The sequence below is a fragment of the Hyperolius riggenbachi genome, chromosome 10 (genome assembly GCF_040937935.1).
Source record: "Hyperolius riggenbachi isolate aHypRig1 chromosome 10, aHypRig1.pri, whole genome shotgun sequence".
Taxonomy (NCBI): Eukaryota; Metazoa; Chordata; class Amphibia; order Anura; family Hyperoliidae; genus Hyperolius; species Hyperolius riggenbachi.
In genome coordinates this window covers 219,357,523-219,375,410 of record NC_090655.1, presented here as the reverse complement: position 1 = coordinate 219,375,410, position 17,888 = coordinate 219,357,523, and the positions used below count along the sequence as shown (strand labels likewise).

At 51.0% G+C, this 17,888-nt stretch overlaps 1 protein-coding gene across 1 annotated transcript in view; it reads left to right on the top strand.

Annotated features, from left to right (window-relative positions):
• Window positions 1-1,146: 1,146 nt before the first annotated feature.
• LOC137534527 (zinc finger protein 585A-like) overlaps window positions 1,147-17,888 on the top strand; it is a 50,646-nt gene continuing 33,904 nt past the window's right edge. Inside the window, exon 1 of the transcript XR_011024365.1 lies at window positions 1,147-1,244. The gene's annotated coding sequence lies outside the window, so the exon portion shown is untranslated. The remainder of the gene's footprint in view (window positions 1,245-17,888) is intronic.

Here is a 17,888-nt window from a genome sequence, read left to right as displayed (position 1 = left end):
GACTGCTAGGGCTGCCTCCCCTGCAAGCCTGCCTAAACACCAGAGCCTGGAGCCCCATCGGAGCCTGGATACTGCAGCTGCAGCAGGTCCAGAAGCACCAGACTAACATAGCAGCCGCCATCAATCCTCCCATCATTCCTCTGCCCCTGCTCTCATCGGCTCACAGGGTGCCACAACCACTAACCAGGGGTAAGACCTCACCTTCTACTTTGCTTGTCTGCTGTTTGCTAACCCTCAGTGATCCTGCTTCCTTGCCCTCCACTCCTGCCATTCCCTGGGCCTAGCCTGCTGCTCGATCCATGCTGGTGCCATGCTAAATTTTGCCTGCTAAACTCTGTGTGCTGCAACTAACTGGCAGCACACTGCATGCACTCCTGCCCCCTGCTGTAATTGGCTGTGCTGAACTCCTTTAATAACCTGCTTGCTGTACTGGCTGTGCCCTACTGTATGTCGACATTTCTGCCCACCCGAAAGTACGCTGAACTCTCGGGTCTACACGAACACTACTAAACTGCTGACCGGGCTGTCCACTGGAGTTGCACTCTCTCGGAGGAATAAGCTGGAAGCACCAGAATGCCATGCTCCTCCACCCCCCCTGGCATCCCACCACCCCTCGCGCCCGCAGCCAGGGCCTGCCCGTGCCGCTCCCTGCCGTGTGCACCATCTATACAAGGGAACAGCTCCTAGAGTGGGAACCACGTGGCCTCCGACCTCCTGAAGCCAGGTCCCTGACCAACCTGGTCTGGAACCACACAGGGCCGCCTACAGCACATGATTGACATGAGAGCAGGGAGGGGCCTTGTAAAATCTAGGGCCCTGTGGACACAGAATCACACAAACTGGGCCCCAGCTGCTGCAGTAATGTACTGCACGTTTCCCTCATCCATCCCTGCTGCTGCTGCATTGCTTTTAATCTCTGCCTACTCACGCTGTTTGCTGGGGGGGAGGGAGGGGGCAGGATGCTGTGACTGTGTGGCTGGTCTCATCACACTGCTCTCTCCAGACTCTCTCCTCTTTGTCCCGCCTCCCTGAGCTGGTGGTGGATTTTAGTTTCGATTTCCTTGCTGTCCAGCTCAGCTCCACCCCCCATGTCTCCTCCTCACTTCCTCATACTGCGCAGGGGCTGATGGGAGGTGGAGAAATGGAGAGAGATCAGCTAACAGCCAGGAGAAGCATGTGGGACTGTGACACAGACAGCAGGACCCAGACAGCACAGAGCACTGCACAGCCAGGCTCTTGAAAAAGTATGTATTGATGGGTGGGTGGGATTTTTTTTGAAGGTGAATCTTCGATTATGTTTAGTTATAGTTACCTGGATCTTCCTCCATCCCCATGAGCACTGTGGCCTCACTCCTTGTCCTTCTTGCACTATGCATCCCAGTAATCCGTCCAGCCGCACTCCTCTGCACATACATGAGTCAACCGCGCGTGCACCCCTTGTTGCGCTCCCAAAGAAGTGCAGTAGTACCACAAGCATGCGCAGAAGCCTACAACTGGTGCGGCGACTGAACGGATTACCAGAAGTCAAAGCGTCAGAACAAAGGGGGTGAAGATAGAGTGACCAGACGTCCCGGATTGACCGGGACAAGTCCCGGATTCGGGGTCCGCTGTCCCAGGCTTAATGAGGTCCCGGGAAACGTCCCGCTTTCAGCAGCGGGACGTCCCGGCCTCGGGACTCTGGCCACTCTCTCCTCAATGAACTGGCAGCGGCGTCTATAGACGCCGTGCCAGTTCATTGCCCGCAGCCCCGCTCCAGCCTCCTCTTCCGGTGTCTGTTTCCGACACCAGCAGGCGAGCAGGGCTATGGCAAGATGGCTGCCGGAGCCCTGTACTGGAGACCTATTTGTGTCACTAGTACAGGGCTTCGGGCGCCATCTTGCCGTAGCCCTGTCAGCGCGGGAGACCAGAGCAGGAGGAACAAGACGGTCCCGGGACGGAGCAGCGCGCCAGAGGCCGGACACTTCTGCCAGGTGAGTAAATGCTTTCTTTTCCAGGTGAAATGTTTGCCCGCATTGTTTCTTTTCTGGTGAAATGTTTGCCCGCATTGTTTCTTTTCCAGGTGAAATGTTTGCCCGCATTGTTTCTTTTCCAGGTGAAATGTTTGCCCGCATTGTTTCTTTTCCAGGTGAAATGTTTGCCCGCATTGTTTCTTTTCCAGGTGAAATGTTTGCCCGCATTGTTTCTTTTCCAGGTGAAATGTTTGCCCGCATTGTTTCTTTTCTGGTGAAATGTTTGCCCGCATTGTTTCTTTTCCAGGTGAAATGTTTGCCCGCATTGTTTCTTTTCTGGTGAAATGTTTGCCCGCATTGTTTCTTTTCTAGTGAAATGTTATTGTTTGCCCGCATTGTTTCTTTTCTGGTGAAATGTTTGCCTGCAGTGCGTTTCTTTTCTGGCGAAATGTTTGCCCGCAGTGCGTTTCTTTTCTGGCGAAATGTTTGCCGCATTGCGTTTCTTTTCTGGTGAAATGTTTGGCCGCAGTGCGTTTCTTTTCTGGTGAAATGTTTGCCCGCAGTGCGTTTCTTTTCTGGCGAAATGTTTGCCCGCATTGCGTTTCTTTTCTGGCGAAATGTTTGCCCGCATTGCGTTTCTTTTCTGGCGAAATGTTTGCCCGCATTGCGTTTCTTTTCTGGTGAAATGTTTGGCCGCAGTGCGTTTCTTTTCTGGTGAAATGTTTGCCCGCAGTGCGTTTCTTTTCTGGTGAAATGTTTGGCCGCAGTGCGTTTCTTTTCTGGTGAAATGTTTGCCCGCAGTGCGTTTCTTTTCTGGTGAAATGTTTGCCCGCAGTGCGTTTATTTTGTACTGACATGTTGCCCGCATTGCGTTTATTTTGTACTGACATGTTTGCCCGCATTGCGTTTATTGAGTACTAACATGTTGCCCGCATTGCGTTTATTTTGTACTGACATGTTTGCCCGCATTGCGTTTATTTTCTGGTGAAATGTTTGCCTGCATTGTGTTTATTTTCTGGTGAAATGTTTGCCCGCATTGCGTTTATTTTGTACTGACATGTTTGCCCGCATTGCATTTATTTTATACTGACATGTTGCCTATTGCGTTTATTTTCTGGTGTCCGGGGTAACTGTTACTGCATTTATTATTTAATGGTCATAGATGGCTATGTTTGCTGCTTTGTGGTTACGGTATACTATTAGCATCACACAGTTTCTGCACACCCATGATACAAAGTCTCGTTTGTCCACATCATGGCGTAAACACTGCTTTCTTATGCCTCGCTGTTACATCATTACGTTAGCTCCGCCCATACAATGTCATGACCACGCCCATTTTTTCGGCGCAGCGCGCTGCGCGCGCCGCAGCCCCCCTCCCCCAGTCTTCGCCACTGCGTGCTCCTCACTCCTTCCCACTTTTCGGATGGTAAGGGAGGCCACATTCCTCATGGAGCTGGAGGAATCCCCAGGTCAGTATAAATGAGGCCCAGTGTACCATCTCAGGTACACTTTAAAAGATACCAGAGCCATAAACGTCTCCCTCCTTTGTCACCTAAATTCCCCCCTGCAGCCTCTTCTGTGCAACTGGGTCAGTGAGTAAGTTGAAGTAGTGCACAGGCACTGGCCCGGCTGCGCAAGTCCTATATCGCGCAACCACGGCCAGTAGCAATACACAACGTACCTGTGACACGCACATGTGCAACTTGCCTACCTGGAAGGGGGTTCAACGGGGCAATTAGGTAACACAAAGGAAGGGGCTGGAATAGAACAGACATGAGAACAATACATGCCTGCTCCCCCTGTTTTTCCAATTCCTATTGGCTCTAATATCCTTTCAAAGGTTATTAAAGTAAAAAAATGCAGTTTAATTTATCTGGGGCTTCTTGCAGCCCCTTAGGTCATCCTGTGCACGCCCTCCAGTCAGCAGTGGTAACCCCCTCAAAGCTGGCTGGTCATCACAGGAACATTCTACATGAGCAAAAACGATTTTCCCATACTGCACATGCACAGAATGCTGCAGTGTATGGGGATGCGATGAGGTGCGTGGCTGGAAGCTTTGATGGGGGTCGCCCCGAAAGGACAGTGCGGGTACAGGGTGACTGCAGGGGGCTGCAAGAAGCCCCAGGTAAGTTAAAAGGAAGTCTAAAGTTAAAAAAAAAAAAAAAAAAAAAAAGCAGTTTAATGAAATCCTGGGTAATTCTAATGAAGCAGTATCCATACTATTTGTCCAAAATGCAATCTATGGACACAGACTGTGTCCTCCATTCTCTGCCCCTCACAAATCCGTTCAGCTACAACTTGGTCCAGACTAGGGGGTCGGGGTGTTTGAACTAGTAAAAGTCTGCCCGCATGCGCAGTTCAGGCCGTTTGCATAAAGCATATGAGCAATTTATTCAGAATGATGTGTCTGCGCTCCCAGTGGCTTGTTGAGCGGTGTGCTGCACTCATAGCAGCTGCCAGCAGTACATGAGAACTGAACTGTGCATGCAGGGCAAAGACTTCTTCCTTGGGTCAGGGCCTACTTCTGTCCAAACTGTAGCTGAATGGAGCCGTGGGTAGGGGAACAGAGGATGCAGTCCACATCCAGCATAAGGCCCGGTTCACACTTGCGTTTGCAGCCAAAACTGTCAGTTGGACACGGATCCGGGAGGTCCGGGTCCCTTCAGGATCAGTTCCGTTTGCGGTCAAAAAAGTATCAGGTTATGTATCAGGTTTGCATCAGTTCTGTTTTAAAGAAACAGTACTAAAAATAGCCCAAGATATACTATATATATTTTGGTGCTCTGAAAGGTTTGGAAAGGCACCGTGGTCATTGCTGGTCATAGAGCACACAGATACAACCCCCCCCCCCCCCCAGATTCTACACCATGAGCCCCCAAATCAATTGCAAACATTACACTGGGCAGTTACTCTGCTCTCTCAGACACATTGTGTATCCAGGTCTTCAAAGAGTTTTTTTTCTGCAGATTGTTTTTGGCATGGGGGGGGGGGCAGTTTGTTTGTCCAGTATGGGGCCCAAAAATTTCTGAAGGCGGCCCTGGAACCACATACAAGTCCTGGATCCAGCCCTGAGACTCCGTGCAGGTCAGCGACGGAGAGGAAGCCACGCAGGAGCCCGCGTGAGGCTAGGGAAGAAGGGCCTACGTTCAGCCATCCCCTCAGTAGAGATGTCGCGAACCTCCGATTTTCCGCAGAAGGTTCGGTTCGCGGAAAAGTTCGCGAACCGCAATAGACTTTAATGGGGAGGCGAACTTTGAAAAATAGAAAAAATTATGCTGGCCACAAAAGTGATGGAAAAGATGTTTCAAGGGGTCTAACCCCTGGAGGGGGGCATGGCAGAGTGGGATACATGCCAAAAGTCCTGGGGAAAAATCTGGATGTGACGCAAAGCAGCGTTTTAAGGGCAGAAATCACATTGAATGCTAAATTGCAGGCCTAACGTGCTTTCAAACATCTTGCATGTGTATACATCAATCAGGGAGTGTAATTAGAGTACTGCTTCACACTGACACACCAAACTCACTGTGTAACGCACCGCAAACAGCTGTTTGTGTAGTGACGGCCATGCTGGACTACTGCGCAACATGGCGTGATTGCTCTTCCTCACTCAGTGATGTCAGGTAATGTGTGACTTCCTTCTCAACTTTCCATGGCATTGTTAAAAAGCTTATGTTTTGTTTTTAATTTACATTTTCTACTTGCTGTGTACTTGTTCAGTACCGCTACAATGAGAATCCTGTGGAGGCGGGCAAGTCTGCCATTGTGACCCCGGGTAATGGCCGGGGAATGAGAGGTTTGAATCCGGTGTGTAGCCTGAGCAACGGCTACCACTACACATCCAAGGAGGGCAGCGGGCAGGCATGCACGCCCGCCCGCCCCGAGGTAGTGACCAAAAATAACAATACAGGAGGAGGACTTTCGAGGCCCTGCTGTGTATTTGAAATGAATGTACTTTAAATCCTTTAACGAGTACCAGTTATGGCGGGCAAAGATGACACCACATTCCTTTCACGAGAATCATATGGAGGCGGGCAAGTCTGTCATTTGTGACCCCGGGTAATGGCCGGGGAATGAGGGATGGAATCCGGTGTGGAGCCTGAGAAACGGCTACCGCTACACATCCAAGGAGGGCAGCAGGCAGGCATGCACGCCCGCCCCGAGGTAGTGACCAAAAATAACAATACAGGAGGCGGACTTTCGAGGCCCTGCTGTGTATTTGAAATGAATTAACTTTAAATCCTTTAACGGGAATCCGTTATGGAGGGCAAGTCTGCCATTGTCACCGCGGGGAATGAAGGTTGGATTCCGGCCCGAAGTGGGAGCCTGCTGAGACCCATGCTGTAGCTGCCCTGACCGTGCTTTGCAGACCAGGTATCTGTGGTCAGATGGACCCTTGAGCCAGCGGAAGACAAACCAAGTCGAAAGCATTTGCCAAGAATGTTTTACGGAGGGCAAGTTTTTTTGCCCTTTTTTTAAATTTTTTGAAAATGATAGATGGTTGTATTTTTAAATTGTTTGAAAGTTTAGATGGTTGTATTTTTAAATTGTTTGAAAGTTTAGATGGTTGTATTTTTAAATTGTTTGAAAGTTTAGATGGTTGTATTTTTAAATTGTTTAAAAGTGTATCCATTCTTCCTCCCCCCAGCCACGAACAATACCATGGGAACGTGGAGCAGCAGAAGCCCCCTGTGACGGCTGCCACGGTTGTTCTCCGCGGCTTGTCTTTTGAGGGGTGCTGCTTTTCCTCAGGTGTTCTTGCCATAGCTGTTTGTGCCTTCTCTCCAGGTGCCTTCGTAAAGCACTTGTCCCTACGTGACAGTTGGCCTTTCCACGGCTCAATTTTTGCTGGCAGAGACAACAGATGGCTTTGCTCCGATCTGAGAAACACACGTGAAAACATTTCCAAACCGCTGAGCCCCCCTGGGGTGATGGCGCTACGGTGGCATCAGCAGCTGACGTTGAAAGGCATGTGTGCTCCCTGGCCACAGCTGGCGATACATGGCGCCGGACACTGCCCCCAGCTGTTTCTGAGGACGAGCTCCCTCTTGTATTGCGTTCCGGAGTTGGAGCCTGATCAACGTCTACCACCACACATCCAGGCAAGGAGGGAGGCAGGCAGGCATGCACGCCCGCCCCGAGGTAGTGACCAAAAATAACAATACAGGACTCAGGAGGACCTTTTGCGGCCCTAATTGAAATGAATTAACTTTAAATCCTTTAACGGGAATCCATTATGGAGGGCAAGTCTGCCATTGTCACCGCGGGGAATGAAGGTTGGATTCCGGCCCGAAGTGGGAGCCTGCTGAGACCCATGCTGTAGCTGCCCTGACCGTGCTTTGCCGACCAGGCATCTGTGGTCAGATGGACCCTTGAGCCAGCGGAAGACAAACCAAGTCGAAAGCATTTGCCAAGAATGTTTTACGGAGGGCAAGTTTTTTTGCCCTTTTTTTAAATTTTTTGAAAATGATAGATGGTTGTATTTTTAAATTGTTTGAAAGTTTAGATGGTTGTATTTTTAAATTGTTTGAAAGTTTAGATGGTTGTATTTTTAAATTGTTTGAAAGTTTAGATGGTTGTATTTTTAAATTGTTTAAAAGTGTATCCATTCAAGTGCAAGTTATGCACTGACTGCCAGGTATAATGTGCAGTCACAGATGCAGTGAAAGGTATGCAGTGACTGCAAACAGCCGTTTGTGTAGTGACGGCCGTGCTGGACTGGTGCGCACCGTGACGAGAGTGCAGGTGATGGTGGCTTTTCAGCCCATATGCTTGCCCGGCTGATGTAGCTGAATGACAGAACAGTGACTTTCCAGCTGATCAAATTTGGTCTGACCACAATGAAGCAACGACCTTAATATCTTTTGTGTGCCACCCCCACCCGAGACACTCAAATAGCCGGCGGTCATTGCTTCATTGTGATGCGCAAGCCCCTTCACCGCGGCAAGGTAATGATCACGAAGGGGGATGGGCACATGTACACGCACCAGAAAAATTAGTGTAGCGGCCGCTGCTAGCAGCGGCCTTAAAAATTCAGGAATCCTCCTAGAGTCCTGGACCCTGTTGGTAGTGGCGGAGAAGGCAGTCAAGCGGCCTGCTGGCAGAGATGCTGTGTGTGGGGAGTGGACTGACTTAGTCTTCGGTCGTGCAGTAGCCCTCCGTGATCCATTCCTCATTCATTTTGATAAAGGTCAGGTACTGAACACTGTCGTGACTTAGGCGACTTCTCTTCTCAGTAACTATGCCTCCAGCTGCACTGAAGGTCCTTTCTGACAGGACGCTTGCGGCAGGGCAAGAGAGAAGTTGTATGGCAAATTGGGACAGCTCTGGCCACAGTTCAAGCCTGCGCAACCAGTAGTCCAAGGGTTCATCGTCGCTTTTCGCAGAGTCTACATCCACACTCAAGGCCAGGTAGTCGGCTACCTGGCGGTCCAGGCGTTGATGGAGGGTGGATCCGGAAGGACTATGGCGAGGAGTTGGACTAAAGAACGTCCGCATGTCCGACATCACCCTGAGATCGCTGGAGTGTCCTGTTCTTGCCTGCGTGGACTTGGGAGGAGGAGGGTTACTGCCAGTGGTACCTTGATTGCGTTTTGCAGCCACATCACCCTTAAACGCATTGTAAAGCATCATCGACAGCTTGTTCTGCAAGTGCTGCATCCTTTCCGCCTTTTGTTGAGTTGGTAAGAGGTCCGCCACTTTGTGCCTGTACCGAGGGTCTAGTAGTGTGGCCACCCAGTACAGGTCATTCGTCTTGAGTTTTTTTATACGGGGGTCCCTCAACAGGCTGGACAACATGAAAGAGGACATCTGCACAAAGCTGGATGCAGAGGTACTCTCCATCTCCTCTTGCTCTTCCTCAGTGACGGGACGCAACTCCTCTTCCTCCCCCCAGCCACGAACAATACCACGGGAACGTGGAGCAGCAGAAGCCCCCTGTGATGGCTGCTGCGGTTGTTCTCCTTCCGCCGCCTCTTCCTCCTCCACAGAAACACCTTCCTCATCATCACCATCATCAGAGTCTGACTCCTCTCCTTCCCCACACGACTCCTCTTCTTCCTCCTCCTCCCCCCTCTGTGCTGCCGCCGGTGTTGTGGAAACATCGGGTTCGTGTGTAAATGGCTCCAATGAATCCTGCTGCCCTAACTCTTCTTGTTCACGCTCCTCCACAGCTGTATCCACCACTCTACGCACGGCACGCTCCAGGAAGTAGGCGTAGGGGATCAAGTCGCTGATGGTGCCCTCATCGCGACTCACCAGTTTGGTCACCTCCTCAAAGGGCTCCATGACCCTGCATGCATTTTGCATCAGTGTCCAGTTGTTGGGCCACAACATCCCCATCCTCCCAGATTGTGTCCTTGTACTGTAATGATACAGGTACTGGGTGACGGCTTTCTCCTGGTCTAGCAGGCGAGAGAACATCAGCAAGGTGGAATTCCAGCGAGTCGGGCTATCGCAAATCAGGCGTCTCACCGGCAAGTTGTTTCTACGCTGAATCTCTGCAAAGCGTGCCATGGCCTTGTAAGAGCGCCTGAAATGCCCACACAACTTCCTGGCCTGCTTCAGGACGTCCTCTAAGCCTGGGTACTTGGACACAAATCTTTGCACGACCAGATTAAGCACATGTGCCATGCAGGGTATGTGTGTCAGCTTTCCCAAATTCAATGCAGCAATGAGATTGCTGCCGTTGTCACACACCACGTTGCCGATCTCAAGCTTGTGCGGGGTCAGCCATTGCTCCACCTGTTTGTTAAGAGCAGCCAGGAGAGCTGCTCCAGTGTGACTCTCCGCTTTCAGGCAAGACATGTCTAACACTGCATGACACCGTCGCACCTGGCATGCAGCATAGGCCCTGGGGTGCTGGGGCTGTGTAGCTGGGGAGGAGATGGCGGCACCAGCCAAGGAGGAGGAGGAGGAGGATGACGACAGCGAAGCGGTGATAGCAGGTGGAGAGGAGGTGGCTGGAGGCCTGCCTGCAAGCCGTGGAGGTGTGACAAGTCGGTCCTCTGCGCAGCCACGTACTCCCTGCTTGCTGCCATCGGTCACCAGGTTGACCCAATGGGCTGTGTATGTAATGTAGTGGCCCTGCCCGTGCTTGGCAGACCAGGCATCCGTGGTCAGGTGGACCCTTGACCCAACGCTGTGTGCCAGAGATGACACCACTTGCCTCTCAACTGCACGGTACAGTTTGGGTATGGCCTTTTGAGAAAAATAATTGCGGCCTGGTATCTTCCACTGCGGTGTACCAATGGCCACAAACTTACGGAAAGCCTCCGACTCCACCAGCTTGTATGGTAATAGCTGGCGAGCTAATAGTTCCGCCACGCCAGCTGTCAGACGCCGGGCAAGAGGGTGACTGGCAGACATTTGCTTCTTCCGCTCAAATACTTCCTTCACGGACAGCTGGGTACTGCTGTGGGCAGAGGAGAAGGAACCGCTCAAGGGAAGAGGCGGTGTGGAGGAGGGTGGCTGTGAAGGTGCAAGGGAGAAAGTGGATGAAGACGATGCACCTGAAGGAGGAAGAGGAGAAGGAGTTTGGCTTGTCTTTTGAGGAGTGCTGCTTTTACTCAGGTGTTCTTGCCATAGCTGTTTGTGCCTTCTCTCCAGGTGCCTTCGTAAGGCACTTGTCCCTACGTGAGAGTTGGCCTTTCCACGGCTCAATTTTTGCTGGCAGAGACAACAGATGGCTTTGCTCCGATCTGAGACACACACGTGAAAAAATTTCCAAACCGCTGAGCCCCCCTGGGGTGATGGCGCTACGGTGGCATCAGCAGCTGACGTTGAAGGGCATGTGTGCTCCCTGGCCATAGCTGGCGATACATGGCGCCGGACACTGCCCCCAGCTGTTTCTGAGGACGAGCTCCCTCTGCTTCTATCATGGAGTCGTCTCCTCCTACTCCTCTCTGACTCCTCCTCTGAACTGTCCCCCTGGTCATCTCCTCTACCGGGAACATATGTGGTATCCGTATAATCGTCATCATAATCCTCCTGGCCAGCTGCGCTTTCCTCAGACACCTCCTCAAGTGCACCAACTTCAGGTGGTCCACCATCATCCACATCCACACACGTTACGTCCATACTATCGCCACCTAACTCAGACGTATGAGGTGGTGTACCTGCGCCTTCTTGTTGTTGTTGCAGTAGTGGCTGGGAATCAGTGATTTCACCACCACCACCAAATAACTCCTGCGAAGTGTCAAATGCAGCGGATGTGGTGCTTGTTGTAGCGCTGGTGGCCGCGGGAGATGAGGTGTTCTGTGTTAAATACTCAATCACCTCCTCACGATTTTGGGAAGTGATGGCACGTGCCTTCTTCTGAGCACTGTATTTTGGGGCAGGTCCGCATGAAATCACAGCAACACCACCTCGCACAGCCACAGACCTGCCGGTGCCTGGTGGCCTTCCTCTGGGTCTGCCTCTACCTCTTCCTCTACCTGGTTTGTCCATTTTGTCCATCTCGGGGGTATGCTAGCTATATGCAGTGAGGTGGGTTCTCACTCAACACAACAGGTAGTTAGATGCAGTGAGGTGGCCAGGTGGGTTCACACTCAACACAACAGGTAGTTAGATGCAGTGAGCTGGGTTCACTCAACACAAGGCTAGGTATATGCAGTGATGAGGTGGGTTAAGTAAACACAACAGGTACTGGGTAGTTAGATGCAGTGAGCTGGGTTCACTGAACAGTAAAGGTACTTAAGATGCAGTGAGGTGGGTTCTCACTCAACACAACAGGTAGTTAGATGCTGTGAGGTGGCCAGGTGGGTTCACACTCAACACAACAGGTAGTTAGATGCAGTGAGCTGGGTTCACTCAACAGTAAAGGTACTTAAGATGCAGTGAGGTGGGTTCTCACTGAACACAACAGGTAGTTAGATGCAGTGAGGTGGCCAGGTGGGTTCACACTCAACACAACAGGTAGTTAGATGCAGTGAGCTGGGTTCACTGAACAGTAAAGGTACTTAAGATGCAGTGAGGTGGGTTCTCACTCAACACAACAGGTAGTTAGATGCAGTGAGGTGGCCAGGTGGGTTCACACTCAACACAACAGGTAGTTAGATGCAGTGAGCTGGGTTCACTCAACACAAGGCTAGGTATATGCAATGATGAGGTGGGTTAAGTAAACACAACAGGTACTGGGTAGTTAGATGTAGTGAGCTGGGTTCACTGAACAGTAAAGGTACTTAAGATGCAGTGAGGTGGGTTCTCACTCAACACAACAGGTAGTTAGATGCAGTGAGGTGGCCAGGTGGGTTCACACTCAACACAACAGGTAGTTAGATGCAGTGAGCTGGGTTCACTGAACAGTAAAGGTACTTAAGATGCAGTGAGGTGGGTTCTCACTCAACACAACAGGTAGTTAGATGCAGTGAGGTGGCCAGGTGGGTTCACACTCAACACAACAGGTAGTTAGATGCAGTGAGCTGGGTTCACTCAACAGTAAAGGTACTTAAGATGCAGTGAGGTGGGTTCTCACTCAACACAACAGGTAGTTAATGCAGTGAGGTGGCCAGGTGGGTTCACACTCAACACAACAGGTAGTTAGATGCAGTGAGCTGGGTTCACTCAACAGTGAAGGTACTTAAGATGCAGTGAGGTGGGTTCTCACTCAACACAACAGGTAGTTAGATGCAGTGAGGTGGCCAGGTGGGTTCACACTCAACACAACAGGTAGTTAGATGCAGTGAGCTGGGTTCACTGAACAGTAAAGGTACTTAAGATGCAGTGAGGTGGGTTCTCACTCAACACAACCGGTAGTTAGATGCAGTGAGGTGGCCAGGTGGGTTCACACTCAACACAACAGGTAGTTAGATGCAGTGAGCTGGGTTCACTCAACACAACGCTAGGTATATGCAGTGATGATGTGGGTTAAGTAAACACAACAGGTACTGGGTTGTTAGATGCAGTGAGCTGGGTTCACTGAACAGTATACAGTAAAGGTACTTAAGATGCAGTGAGGTGGGTTCTCACTCAACACAACAGGTAGTTAGACTTAGATGCAGTGAGCTGGGTTCACTCAACACAACGCTAGGTATATGCAGTGATGAGGTGGGTTAAGTAAACACAACAGGTACTGGGGTATATGCAGTACTGGGTAGTACAATGTGCAGCTCCCTGTCACACACACAGGCAGTCAGTCACTGAATGTGCTGGGCTGCTGGCAGTGGCACACACACTATCAATTAGCAAGGCTGTGCATGCAACAAAAGTGTCAGTTTGACACACAGGAAAAAGAAAATGTACAGGTTGAGCTCTGAAAAGAGCTGTTGCTGGGTGCTTTAAAAGCAATATTAATCAGTCAGGAACAAGCAAAGCAGCCTAGAACCTAACTAATCTGTCCCTAGGAGAAAAAGTCTGCAGCAGCTGTCCCTTTCCTCTCTCTAGCAGGCACACGAGTGACTGTAATGGCCGCCGGAGGCTGCCTTATATAAGGGGGGGTGGGGCTCCAGGGCTTACTGTAGCCTGAATGGCTACAATGTGCCTGCTGACTGTGATGCAGAGGGTCAAAGTTGACCCTCATAGTGCATTATGGGGCGAATCGAACTTCCGGAAACGTTCGCCTGGCGCAGGCGAACGCGAACCCCCAATGTTCGCCTGGAACCGTTCGCCGCGAACGTTCGGTACACCTCTACCCCTCAGTCCTCCTGGAAAATGTCCAATCCCTCCCTAACAAAATGGACGAACTGCGACTCCTCTGCGACAGGAGAGTCCTCGACAGTAACACCCTCTGCTTCACAGAAGCCCTCTGCTTCACAGAAACATGTCTACATGAGGACATCCCTGAGAATGCCCTCCTTCTCCCGGGCTTCAGCCTCTTCCAAGCAGATCGGGACCCTCTCCTCTCCGGGAAAAAAAGAGGGGTGGCATCTGCTTATACATCAGCTCCTCATGGTGTCCCACCTCGTCGATACTCGATAGGAAGTGCTCCCCGGACCTGGAACTACTACTAATTTACAGGCCGCCATACTCACCACGGGAGTTTTCCTCTTATGTCCTAGCTGGAGTGTACATCCCTCCTGATGCCGATGTCAAATCTGCCTTACTGGTCCTAAGCGAGACCATCTCGCAGTGGGAGACATCCCTCCTTGATTCACTGTTCATCGTCGCAGGCGACTTCAACAAGGCCAACCTTCGCCAGGAGATGCCACGCTATCACCAGCATGTAGCCTGCCCCACCAGGGGCCAGAACACCCTCGACCACTGCTACATGGCACTGAAGGATGCATACAAGGCGGTTTCATGGGCAGCTCTTGGCTCCTCTGATCACTGTCTTATCCATCTCATCCCGACCTATAGGAGGCGCCTAGAATCAGCCAAACAGATCGTTAAGTCTATTAAGGTGTGGTCAGACGAGGCCAAGATGAAACTTCAAGCCTGTTTTGAGTGCACCAACTGGAAGTCTCTGGAAGCGCCAAACCTGGATGAATGGGCAGATAACGTTGCCTCATACATCAGTTTCTGCGAGGACTCTTGTGTACCAACAAAATCCCTCAAGGTGTACCCAAACAACAAGCCGTGGTTCACCAACAAGCTACGACAGCTGAGGAGGTGCAAGGAAGCTGCACACAGGTCTGGCAACCAGGAGGACTACAGAAAGGCAAGAAACAACCTTAATCGGGAGCTGAGGGTTGCCAAAAAGGAGTACGCTGAGAGAATAAAACAGAACCTGTGCTCAAATGAGCTGAACACAGATACAACCCCCCCCCCCCCCCCCCCCCAGATTCAACACCATGAGCCCCCAAATCAATTGCAAACATTACACTGGGCAGTTACTCTGCTCTCTCAGACACATTGTGTATCCAGGTCTTCAAAGAGTTTTTTTTCTGCAGATTGTTTTTGGCATGGGGTGGGGGGGGGGGCCCAGTTTGTTTGTCCAGTACGGGGCCCAAAAACTTCTGAAGGCGGCCCTGGAACCACATACAAGTCCTGGATCCAGCCCTGAGACTCCGTGCAGGTCAGCGACGGAGAGGAAGCCGCGCAGGAGCCCGCGTGAGGCTAGGGAAGAAGGGCCTACGTTCAGCCATCCCCTCAGTCCTCCTGGCAAATGTCCAATCCCTCCCTAACAAAATGGACGAACTGCGACTCCTCTGCGACAGGAGAGTCCTCGACAGTAACACTCCGGCCCTCTGCTTCACAGAAACATGTCTACATGAGGACATCCCTGAGAATGCCCTCCTTCTCCCGGGCTTCAGCCTCTTCCAAGCAGGTCGGGACCCTGTCCTCTCCGGGAAAAAAAGAGGGGTGGCATCTGCTTATACATCAGCTCCTCATGGTGTCCCACCTCGTCGATACTCGATATGAAGTGCTCCCCGGACCTGGAACTACTACTAATTAACTACAGGCCGCCATACTCACCACGGGAGTTTTCCTCTTATGTCCTAGCTGGAGTGTACATCCCTCCTGATGCTGATGTCAAATCTGCCTTACTGGTCCTAAGCGAGACCATCTCGCAGTGGGAGACATCCCTCCTTGATTCACTGTTCATCGTCGCAGGCGACTTCAACAAGGCCAACCTTCGCCAGGAGATGCCACGCTATCACCAGCATGTAGCCTGCCCCACCAGGGGCCAGAACACCCTCGACCACTGCTACATGGCACTGAAGGATGCATACAAGGCGGTTTCATGGGCAGCTCTTGGCTCCTCTGATCACTGTCTTATCCATCTCATCCCCACCTATAGGAGGCGCCTAGAATCAGCCAAACAGATCGTTAAGTCTATTAAGGTATGGTCAGACGAGGCCAAGATGAAACTTCAAGCCTGTTTTGAGTGCACCAACTGGAAGTCTCTGGAAGCGCCAAACCTGGATGAATGGGCAGATAACGTTGCCTCATACATCAGTTTCTGCGAGGACTCTTGTGTACCAACAAAATCCCTCAAGGTGTACCCAAACAACAAGCCGTGGTTCACCAACAAGCTACGACAGCTGAGGAGGTGCAAGGAAGCTGCACACAGGTCTGGCAACCAGGAGGACTACAGAAAGGCAAGAAACAACCTTAATCGGGAGCTGAGGGTTGCCAAAAAGGAGTACGCTGAGAGAATAAAACAGAACCTGTGCTCAAATGACTCACGTGCTGTATGGAAGGGGCTGAAGGCCGCCACTAACTACAAGCCCCAACCCCAACATGCAACACCTAGCCAAAAACTAGCAGAAGAACTTAGATAGTAGATTCTACTGTAGGTTCGAGAACCAGGAGGTACCAGAGGGGAACCCGGGACCGGCCATCCCACCCTCATGCCCTGTAAGCAACATCCCGAGCCCACCCTCTCCTTTGGTGGTGGGCGAGGCTGAAGTTCTGCACCTCCTATCAACACTAAATGCCAGGAAAGCCTCTGGCCCTGACGGAGTATCTCCAGCCTGCCTGAAAACCTGCTGTCGGCAACTTGCCCCCATCCTCTCCGCTATCTTCACCAAATCACTGAAGGAAGGCAGAGTCCCTGCATGCTTCAAGAGGTCTACCATTATTCCTGTCCCTAAGAAGCAAGGAGTCTCTGACCGAAACAACTTTAGGCCCGTGGCCCTGACGTCCGTCATCATGAAGACCCTGGAGCGTGTGGTCCTAGCCTACCTTAAAGAGAACCAGAGACAAAGCACCCTCATGTATTTTATTACATTTATCAGTGGGAACATGACAGTAAACACCTACCCTGCTTTTAGTTTTATTCTTCTCAGTCTAATCTATCTGTTATCAACTGTGATAAGAATCCACTGACTATTCAGTCGAGGTTTGACCTGGAATCATTATAGCTGAGTCACTCTTCTGTGGAGTCTTTTCAAGCCCAACCCTGCCCCCTCCTGGTTCAAATTTCATACTCAGAGCTGTTGATATAGGAGGGGCTGCTGCTGCCGAGAAAGAAGCTGACACACACAAGTGTATCTGTGTGCAGTGTGCAGCCTGTCATCTACTGTGTGCAGTTTCATTTCTATGAGAGACACTTCCTACACAGCATACCAGAATAATAAAGTTGAAAGCAGACAGATGAAAGCCTGCTGCATCCCTGCTTGTCTATAGTCTCATAGAGGATAGACAGCACATCCAGAACACCTCATAACCCGGAAGCAGAACAGGTATGAGCCGGCGGCCATATTGGATATTTCCTGGAGCAATAATGGATAAAAAAACACTCAAAAAGGCACACCAGAGTGGCGAAATTATCAGGTAGAGCATTTATTCTTTACAAGCTATCAACTGATATGTTTATTTTGTGTGAATCGTTCATCTCTGGTTCCCTTTAAGCTCACCACTTCGCCCCTTCTAGATCCCTACCAGTTTGCCTACAGGGCAAACAGGTCCACCGATGATGCAATCAATATCTGCCTGGAGCTCATTAATGACCACCTTGACAGGTCAGACACGTATGCCAGAATTCTACTCCTGGACTTCAGCTCGGCCTTTAATACCATCTGCCAACGCATTCTTCAGGGGGACCTAGCTGCACTTGGGGTCCACCCAGTCCTACAACTTTGGATCATGGACTTTCTCACCAACAGGTCCCAAGTTGTCAGACTGGGTGATATCCACTCTCAAGCAGCGACCACGAACACTGGTGCTCCTCAAGGCTGCGTCCTGTCCCCGCTGCTGTTCTCCCTCTACACAAATAAATGCAGATCTGAGGCAGATTCTGTCAAGGTCATCAAGTTCGCCGACGACACCACCATTGTGGGCCTTGTCACCAAGGATAATGTCCAGGAGTACTGTCAGCAGGTGGAGAGAATTTGCAACTGGAGCAAGGAGAACAGGCTGGTGCTTAACACGGCAAAAACTGTCAAGCTAATCATCGACTACAGGAAGTCTGCTCCCACCCCACCTCCGATTTATATTGACGGCACTGAGGTAGTAATAGTGCCCTGCATCTGGCTTCTGGGCACTACCATCTCCAGCGATCTCAGCTGGAAGCCCAACATTACTGCCATCCAATGGAAAGCCCAGCAGAGACTTTTCTTC